Source organism: Panthera onca, chromosome A2, assembly GCF_046562875.1.
Source record: "Panthera onca isolate mPanOnc1 chromosome A2, mPanOnc1 haplotype 2, whole genome shotgun sequence".
Taxonomy (NCBI): Eukaryota; Metazoa; Chordata; class Mammalia; order Carnivora; family Felidae; genus Panthera; species Panthera onca.
This window is the reverse complement of record NC_138340.1, coordinates 125,295,668-125,305,692: the sequence shown is the minus strand read 5'-3', so window position 1 is coordinate 125,305,692 and position 10,025 is coordinate 125,295,668. Positions and strand designations below refer to the sequence as shown.

The following is a 10,025-nucleotide window of genomic DNA, read 5'->3' as shown; positions in this document are numbered from 1 at the left end:
TGGGGTTTTTCCCCTCTCATAGTTTGAAGTTTAATGGGAGACTTGGAAAAAAATAAATGTCAGGAAAATACTTACAAACCGTGATAAGTGTCGTGAAAGAAGCAAACAGAGTGTTGAGGTTTACAAAATGCTGACCACACAAGGGTTCTTCTCTGCTTCCAACCTTCCGTAGCTCCCCACTGCCTACCTACACAAGGCCGCCAGCAACTCAGCACGGCGTTCAAGGCTCTTCAGAATATCGATCCTGCCTGATGTTACCGTTCCCATCGCCCCCCATACTCAAGCACACATAAATATTCGCCACTGCCTGGATGTGTATGTAATGCCAAGGGCTCAGATGTTTTACTTGCAAGCGATAGAGTGTCTTTGGGTGGTTCCAGGCAGGCAGTCAAACAAGCGCACACAATGCGTGCTTTGAATGGGACAGAGTGGAGTGTGCAGGATGACCTGGTGAGGTGGGGGCGTGAGGATCTGTGAGGAGGCATCAACAGGGCTTAACCAAGAGGATGGCATTGCCTAAATGTCAGTGGGAGTGGCAGACCTACTAGATATGGACCCGAGCCCTTCTCTCGGACGTGGTCGTGGATCGGCTGTGAGGGTGAGGACATAACGAGTGACTCCCATCCTCCTGGCCTCGAAGAGGTTGGCGAGCTGCCAGCTGCAGCAGTAAAGTGGCAGTAAAGTGGTATTAAGGTAGTAGTGCTACTTAAATCAATATATAGATTCTTCCAGAGGAAAGTCAGAAATAACTTCTTCCTCCGGGATTCGTCAGTCTTACTAGAGAACTACCCAGACTCCTTGCTGGTGGTGCTCTCATATCACAGGGTATGTCAAGAAAGATGATTTCGTAAGCCTTTAACCTGGGGTCTCACAAGGGTGGCCCACAGGCTGAATCTGACTCACAGACCAATGAGCTGATTTATCTGGCACTGTGTTTTAAAACTGGGAATCTCCCCACAGAATTTCTGATTTCCACCTTTTCCTTAAAAATAAGATCGGCTGGGTGTGCCTGGGTGGCTCGGTTGGCTAAGTGTCTGACTCTTGGTTTCTGCTCAGGTCACCATCTCAGGGTTTAGTGAGTTCGGAGCCCCGCCTTGGGCTCTGCATTGGCAGTACGGAGCCTGCTTGGGATTCTCTCCCTCTCTCTCTGTCCCTCCCCTGTTCACTCCCATCTCTGTCTCTCTCGAAACAAATAAATAAAAATAAATAAAAATAAGATCTGCTAACATTCTCATGTGAAAACTGGCTGGAGCTGAGGGGAGACCCTTTTTTCAAAGGCATTTACACCCTAGGCCCATGACAGGCCCCACCAGTCCCTAACAGCTGTCAGGGCTGCAGGTTGAGAAGGCCCCAGCTCTGCAGATGGGCCCTGTGTCATACATGCAGTGCCTTCCAGTCTGAGCCCCAGAGCACACGGGTGAGGTTGTAAACACAGTCACCCTTCGCTGATTGCCAGGGAGGCTTGACTCTCCTCCGTGCCCCACCAGGTGCCTGCCCCTGGGGTGTGCCAGGCCATGGCTGTGCCCCTTCCCCAAGTCTGCCCCAGGCAGTATGTGCCTGTGCCTTGGTGACATTATTTGAGCACTAACAATAATACTTCCAATAATATTAATAGGAACAATTATAGAGCACTTAGCATGGTCCAGGCACTTTGTCAAGAGCATCACACAGATACACGACTCCTTCAATGAACCTGAGGGCAGACATTACTATTCCCATTTTATAGATGTGGAAACAGAGGCACAGAGAAGTGCCTTGCTCAAAGTTACACCATAGGTGATTAGGAGAGAGAAGAATCCAGGTTAAATCCTTGGTGCCTACCCTTGAAGAATTTTAATGTTTATTTATTTATTTTGAGAGAGAGCGAGCATGAGCAGGGGAGGAGCAGAGAGAGAGTGAGAGAGAATCCCAAGGAGGCTCCACATTGTCAGCGCTGAGCCTTATGCGGGGCTCAATCCTATGAACTGTGAGATCATGACCTGAGCTGAACTCAAGAGCCAGACACCTAACCCAGAAATGATAAAAATCATTTCTGTTTTATCTATTTTTTGAAGTTTAATAATGTATATTTGGAATTATCTTCAAACAGCTACATCTATCTGGAATTGCTGGTTAATTCCAAATAGTGTGCCATATGCTTTCCTATCCTTCATCTTTGTGCACACATTTCTCTTACATGGGTTGTGGTTCCCTCCCCCTCTTGCCCATACCTAGGTCTCTGCCCTGGAAACTTCTGGTGGCAATTTGCCTATGCCTTTTACAGGTGGCATGGCCCCATATTCTGAGGTAGTGTTGATTTAAAATATTTGGTCCTACTGTTATGTGTTCTTGAAGCTTGTGCCCAGGGCATGGATACCTGATTCAGAATACATGACCATAGTGTGTTTATAGTCCTTTTGGTTTCTATTGAGGGTTTTTAAAAAAACTGCACACAAGTTTCCCTTATGAGACAGTGAGGTCCTAAGAGCAGAAATTACATCTTACTCAAGTGCATGTTCTGGTCCAGCTCGAATGATAAAGAGTATTGCATGGGGTGGGCAGTCTGTCTTTTATCCATCTGGATGTTCGTTCTATGTCCTCTTTACTTAATAGCACATTCAGATCCCTTTTCCTCTCCCCATCAATTCAGCTTGCTTGAAATAATGGAAACTCATTCTGAGGTGTCAGAGACTGATGACGGCTTTGTGTGGAATCTCCCTAGGCACTTACTTTTCAGCTGGCATCAAAGGCCTCATCCAGAAGCATCCATATAGAAAAGGTCAGTGAACAGAATCCAATGTGTCTGAGGACAACGTGTGTATTAGAATGAATAACCATGGAGGGTTCAGAACAGCTGTTCTGGGCCAGGGGTGATTTTCCCCCTTCCGTCCCACTCAGGGCAATGTCTGGAGACATTCTTGGTTGTTACAACTTTGGCAAGGGTCTCTATTAGCATCTTGTGGGTAGAGGCTAGGAATCCTACTAAATATCTTACAGTTCACAGGACTGCTCCCACAACAGAATTTTCCAGTCCCAAGTGTCAATAGTACTGAGGTTGAGAAAAAAAGTTTCTGACAGGGTTTTCTACGTATCCACAAACACGATGGCTTCAACCAACACACAATTTTTGTCTCCCAGTTCTGGAGGCCCAAAGTCCAAAATGGGTGTCACTGGGCTAAAATCAAGGTGTCAGCAGGGCAGAGTTCCTTATGGAGATTTTAAGGGAGGATCCACTTCCTTGCCTTTTCCAGCTTCTAGAAACCACTCGCATTTCTTGACTTGTTGCTCCCATCCTTCATCTTCAAAGCCAGCAATGGCAGGCTAGGTTCTCAGGTGCCAGGGGTCTGGTTCTCCCTCCTCTGCCTCCCTCTTTCACTTAAGGACCCTGTGATTATGTTGGATCTATCTGGAGAAACCAGGATAATCTCAGGTCATCTAATTATCAGCCTTAGCTCCATCTGCAATTTTAATTCCCTGTCACCATGTAACCTAACATGTTTGTAGGTTTGGGGAGTGAGATGTGGACATCCTTGGGGGCCATTGTTCTGCCTACCACAGAGGACCCTTGTCCTACAACCCAACCCTAAATCAAATGCATTTACTGGCCTTACCAAGGCCAAGTTGCAAGTCATTTAGATAATTCCCAAATACCATAATATGATTTGAAGAGAATTAAGTGTGGACTGCTCAAGACCTGTAATTCTCTTCCAGTTACAGTTACTTCTTTTTAAAAAATTTTTTTAAATTTTTATTTATTTTTTATTTATTTTTGAGAAATAGAGAGTGCAAGCAGGGGAGGGGCAGAGAGAGAGAGAGAGAGAGAGAGAAAGAGAAAGAGAGAGAGAGAGAGAGAGAGACAGAATCTGAAGCAGCATCCAGGCTCTGAGCTGTCAACACAGAGCCTGACGCGGCTCTTGAACCCACGAACTGTAAGATGACTTGAGCCAAAGTTGGACGCTTAACTGACTGAGCCACCCCAGATGCCCTCAGTTACAGTTACTTCTTCACCAGGGCCTGCCATAGGACCTCCAATGACATTATTTCCTGAGCTGTGGGAGTCTGGGCTCAATCACACCTGCCTCCCTGTGTAGCTATCAGGTGAGGGGCTTGCACACAAGGATTAATAGCCAAATGGAAATCTGCATGCCCCTTCATTAAGTGCCAGATGTAACAACTCTCAGTACAGATATAAGAGTCTAAGAGAGAGTTAGACTTCCCAGTCTAACTGAAGTTTCTTCCCAGAAAATTCAAGACAGCAGCCTAAATTTCTTGCCCAGTTATAGTCAGAATGAAGGTGGAAGAGAAGGGTCCCAGGCTGGGCTCACACAGAGCTGGAGGCTCTACCCAGGAGTGCCTGCCACAAGGGGCAGGGTGGGCACGCATGCCTGAGTGCCCTGGGCTGTGACCAATCAATGACCATTTTCTGGTCTTTTGTACCAAGTTGGAAAACTAGGTAGGAAAAATGGTTAACATGAGTTTAAGTAGCCTATTGGAGACTTATACTTACTTGTAGGAGGCATGTTGGAATTTGGGGGCCTCCAGCACAAGGACTGGGGTTACCAGTAATGGTACAGAATGGCTGGTGGAGAAAGTACTGGCTTTGGAATCAGAAGGCTCTGTGCTCTGGTGCCGACTCACCTCTGCCTGGGACAACTGCCTTATACAGCCTTGCAGGGCCCGGTGGCTGTCCTGCCCCTGCTGTCCCACAGCCTCACGTTCTAGCCCTCTTCAGGTAGGGCAGATGCATGCAATATAATGTTCCCTGTAGAAGATGCACCTGTGGATCAGTGGTATTAGTTTAGGAACTCAGTAGGAATGTAGCTGTAATCCAGGCCCTTTCCAGCTTTTGAGAGTAAGGCCCTAGTGCCTGGCATGTCACAGAGACCACAGTGCTGTTGTCTCTTGCTGGCTTGTCATGTGGGCCCAGAGAAATATTCTCCTTTGCAGCCAGCAATATGATTTATTTGAAAGAAAGTCTATAATGAGCATGTGCTTCAAATGAAAGAATCAGGATGGTACTGCCTGAGCTCGTTTATGCTAATGCTCTGCAGGGAAGTAGCTTGGAAATTGCTTTTATTAAGGGAATAGGACACACAGAGTGGGGAAATGGAGCCTGCGGGCAGCCAGAGGCCTCCCATCTCTTCGCCTTCAATTTGCAAGCATCTGGGATGCCATCCGCGGTTGGCAGGGGCCTTGGCACAATGTTGGTGTTGCTGGTGTTGGCCCCGTGGGCTGTCTGGGCTGGAGAAGTGCTTTCTTTGCACCCTCGTGGTCTGCCTGAACTTGCTCTCCCTGGTCCCTTTGCTCTGTCTGGGTGTGAGTCAGGAAATAAGAGCAGGCCCCTAGTGTCCCTGCAGTGACAGGGTAAGACAGCTTCAGTTAATAAGCTTGGCAGCTGGCAGAATAGCTGAGCCTCACTGGCCCTAACAAATGCAATACTGGGAAGAGGATTTCATAGGGCTCTGGGTGGACCTGACCTTGCCACCTTTACAGATAACCTTGTTGGCAACATATAGAGCATTCTTCTAAGTGGGTGAATGACCCAGGGGTGGAAAGAGGAACCTTAGGAGGTGCTGATGTTGCCATTTGCAGCATATCTTGGCCCCTGAAGTTTTGACAAAAGTCCTGAGCTCCCCATGCACACCTGTCAACCCTCCCTGCACTACACAAAAGTGTATTCCTTTCCTATTATCTCTGTAACAAATTACCATAAACTCAGTAGCTTAAAACAACGCACATCTATTCTTCTACAGTTCTGGAAGTCAGAAGTCTAAAAGCAAGGTGTCTGCAGGGCTGTGTTCATTCTAGAGGCTTTAGGGGTGAATCTATTTCCTGTCTTTTCAGAGTCTAGAAGTGGGCTGTATTCTACTCCTAACTTCTTGCTCTATTCGCACCTCCTCCTCCTCCTTCTCCTCCTGATTCTGAGCCACCTGCCTCCCTCTTACAAGGCCACCGTGATTGCACTCAGCCCCCTGCATATTTTAGCATAATCTCTCCATCCCAAGACCCTTCACTTAATCATGTTGGCAGACTCCCTTTCACCATGTAAGGTGCAGGATTCCGGGACCAGGATAGCACAGGAGGACTGCCGCGGGTGGGGTAAGATGAGGAGACCACAAGTAAACCCTGCCCCATCCGGCCCAGCAATGCCTCCATCAGCGTGATGGCTCCAGTACCGTGTCCGAGGGCAACTCTGGCTCTGCTTGTGTATTTAGGTCTTTACTAACCACTCCCCATATTCTCTCTCCTGCACCCGAGGGTGCTCATCTTCCCCTGCTGCCAAGTGACTTTGCAGCCCCTTCTCTCCCTTCTTTTGCTTAAACACTGGAACGTTGGGCCGTGCCAGTTCCCTGGTTCTAACCTTGGGTTCTCTTATCCGTGTTCTGCTTCTCCTCCTTGTGGCTCTCCTCAATGGAACATTTCCTCCAGAACTCCCATCATGGCTCTACAGGTTTTAGGAAGCTGAACACATTAGTGTTATAACAGAAGGGCAGAAGTAGACCATCTCTTGAAGCCGAAGGTAGAATTTCAGGGCAGCAGGTGTGAACAGGGATGAGGTCACAATGCTTCCTTCTGTTCTGTGGGCAGAGCATTGGACATGATGAGCAGGTGCAGAAAGGAAGTTCAATGTTCCTCACATTGGGACAACCTGGGGAACCAGAGAGATTTGTCCCACAAAAGTGGGGATGCCTCAAGGAGAGACCTGCCCGGAAGGATTTGAAAATGAATGAGGAACCCTGGGGGTTGCTGACAAGGCTTCCACTTAGGAAGTGCTGTCTCTGGGACAGTGGAGGCAGTCACTGCTTAGGGCACCAGGAGACCACTTTCAGAAGGGCAGGCTGTGCACCTGAGACAACAGCTGAACCGACCAGAGGAGAAAGGTCAGGATCCTGGGAGCCCGAGCTCAGGTTGGAGCTGAAGGTGGTGGTAGCCAGGACAGACCACAGAAAAGGTGATACACAAACAGCCAACCGGCTTCATTAGACACAGGCTGGATGAGTGAGCAGTCCAGGTGTCTAGAAATTGCCTCCTTCTGCAGAGGGTCCCTGTCTCATATGACAATGAAAGTACTTTAGCCCTCCCTAGAGCTGGAGGGACAAGTGTTTATCCTGTGGGAGAAAGGACAGTTTCAGTGGCTTGATGTGCATGTGCAGTGAACGTGGTTTGGGAAAAGAGAGCAGTGAGGCCAAGGCTGGAGGAGCATGGATGGCCAGTATGGGATGCGTTTGCTTTGGAAGATGCTGGAAGACTGCTGGGAGTGATCCAGCAAAGAAGGTGGGGAAAGGAGTCAGCCTGGAACTAACCTTTAGGTAGCTCATCTGTCCTTTGGGAGGGGATCTCCCACTTAAATTCCGAGGTGCCCTGTGGGGGTTCCCTCCTGGTCCAGTCACTGTCCCTATCCTTTTCTTAGTTTCCTGCAGGGAAGTGGCAGTGGCCTCAGGAAACCGGGCAGAGAAGAGCCAGGGGCCATCTGAGTTCTCAAACCTCTCCAGGCTCCTCTCTCAAGTGATGTCGCAGCCTGCACCTGTTCCTCTCACCAGGGCAGGAGGAAGGCCCTGGCCACCCAGTGAGCAGACACTGTAAGCACCCACCTCAGTGGGCTGCAGTGTCCCTTGGCAATTCCTCATTTGCTCCTTTTTCCTTTTTCAACACAACCCTCCCTCCCCCTTAAAAAAAATCCCTTGAGGAAAGATCTGCCTCAGCTTCCTGTGCAAATTTCTCTCTCTCTCTCTTTCTCTCTCTCTCTCTCCCTCCCCCCCTTCTCCCTCCCTCTCCCTCTATCTTTCTCCCTCCCTGCTTCCTTCCTTCCTTCCTTCCTTCCTTCCATGTATTCTGAAGCTCAACTATAGATAAGGTGTTGGCTCTGAGGAGTCTGTGTATTTTGTTAATTTTTTTGCTTGAATCTTAATCTTTTAATCATATTTTCCCTAGATCCTGATTCTTTTATTCCTATTTTTGTCATTACTTCATTGAATGTGTTCTTGTCATTGTGACCCAATTTGTGTGTGTGTGTGTGTGTGTGTGTGTGTGTGTGTATGTGTGTGTGTGTGTGTAGCACAGTGCTATGCACTAGGTCTAGAGACCTCAAGTAGCTTTACTCATTAGGAACTGGTTAACTGATCTTGGACAAGCTAAATAACATCCTTGGATCTTCTTTTCCTCATCTGAGAAATGAGATAATTGCACTGCATATTGGCTTCTTTTAGCTCTAACTTCTTCCTTAATCAGATGGAAACCCAGGGCTTGGGTGGACTTCATTTCTGCAGAGGTGTGCACATGGGCATCACGGGATAGCATCTCACTCCTACAATGATTAGTATAAATCAGGAAACCTACATTGGCTTTAAAGAGTTCTTCCCACTTGGTAATGGAATAAATCTATCAACTGTATTATTTTCTTGAGGCTGCTATAACAAATTCCCCAAAGCTTAGTAGCTTAAAACATCAGACATTTATTCTGTCATCATCCTGGAGACCAGAAGTCTAAAGTCAGTATCAGTAGGTGAACATCAAGGTGTCAGTAGGACTATCTGTGCTCTGGAGGATTTGGGGAGAATCTGTTCCTCGCCTCTTCCTGCTTCTGGTGGCAGCTGGCATTCCCTGACTTGTGCTACTTCAGTCTTTGCCTCCGTGGTCACATTGTCTTCTCCCCTTCTCTGTGACCTCATGCTGTGCTCTCTTCTCAGGGCATTTGTGATTGCATTTGGAGCCCACACACTGATAATCCATGATAATCCTCCCCTGCCAAGATCCTTAACTTAATCACATCTATAAGGACCCTTTATCCTTATAATATTCGCAAGTTGCAAAGGTTAGAATCTGATATATTTGTAGGACCGTTTTTCAACCCATGACACCACCTTACACCAGCCCAGTTATTGGCCATCGGCAAGGAAGGGAGATAAGTGACTGTGGTGGCATTTCCAGCCTCTCATCATAGCTTCAGCCTTTGTAAAATCAATCACGGAGGTGGGTGCCGATAACGATGGCCCTGACATTCTTGCAGAAAAAGGCACAGAACTTTTACAGGCAAAGAAGACAGAGCATGTGTCTGTGCATCTGCAGTCTGGGCTTCTTGTTGGGGGCACCATGAGACCCACAATGCCCCAACTTCTGACAGATTATAGGAGACAGATGACCTGTTCTAAGAATTTCTTTGCTTTGTCCTCTTCTCTTCTAGGTCACTATTTAGAGAAAGAGTGGCATGGGAGGGAAAACTGCAGAAGGAACTGAAAACTCAGTGCCATGGACAACTCTTTTATTGTGAACATGGCACCTTCTGATCCAGAGCCCATCAACTTCCAGAGCTCCTCTCTCTCTCTCTCTCAATCTCTCTCTCTCTCTGCACATGGCTGACTGGTCAGATTTTTACTAGGCATTTTTGAATTGAAATATATTAATTAAAAGTCTCAACCTCAAAATTTATTGCCTGTTTTGTTTCCCTGTACGACATTGGGCAAATGCCTACTCCTTTCTAGATCTCAGTTTGCTCATCTGTAACTTAAAGAGGATGAACCATGAGGGCAGAGGCAGGAAGGGATGTCTCGGGTGAAAAAGACTATATGATGTAATGGAGAAACCCATGCTTGAGAACCAGCAGACTTAAGTTAGAAACCTGACTCTGACACTCTGTTAGTCATGTGCTCTTGAGAAAATTGCTTTTCCTCTACCAAGTCCGGGCTTCTCATTGGTAAAATGGAGATAACAATTGGTGTGGGGATTGTTATGGGTTGAATTACATCCCTCAAAAAGATACATTGAAGTCTTGATCCCTAGTACCTGTGAATGTGACCTTATTTGGGAATGAGGTTGGTGCAGATGTAATTAAGAAGAGGTCACACTGGAGTAGGGTAGTCTCTAATCCAATATGACTGGTGCCCTTATAACAAGGGGAGAAGACACATGGGGAGAAGATGGTTATGTGACAGTGGAGGCAGAGATTGGAGTGATGTGTCCCCAAGGCAAGGAATGCCTGGGGCTACCAGAAGCTGGAAGAAGTAAGGAAGGATTCTTTCTTGGAGGCTTCAGAGTGAGCACAGCTTTGC

At 47.3% G+C, this 10,025-nt stretch overlaps 1 long non-coding RNA gene across 1 annotated transcript; it reads left to right on the top strand.

Annotated features, from left to right (window-relative positions):
• The first annotated feature begins 6,526 nt into the window (after positions 1–6,526).
• Positions 6,527–9,386, top strand: LOC144614839 (uncharacterized). The gene is made up of 3 exons (XR_013553065.2): positions 6,527–6,931; positions 7,391–7,559; positions 9,161–9,386. It is a non-coding gene; the product is annotated as an uncharacterized LOC144614839 (long non-coding RNA).
• The last annotated feature ends 639 nt before the right edge of the window (positions 9,387–10,025 follow it).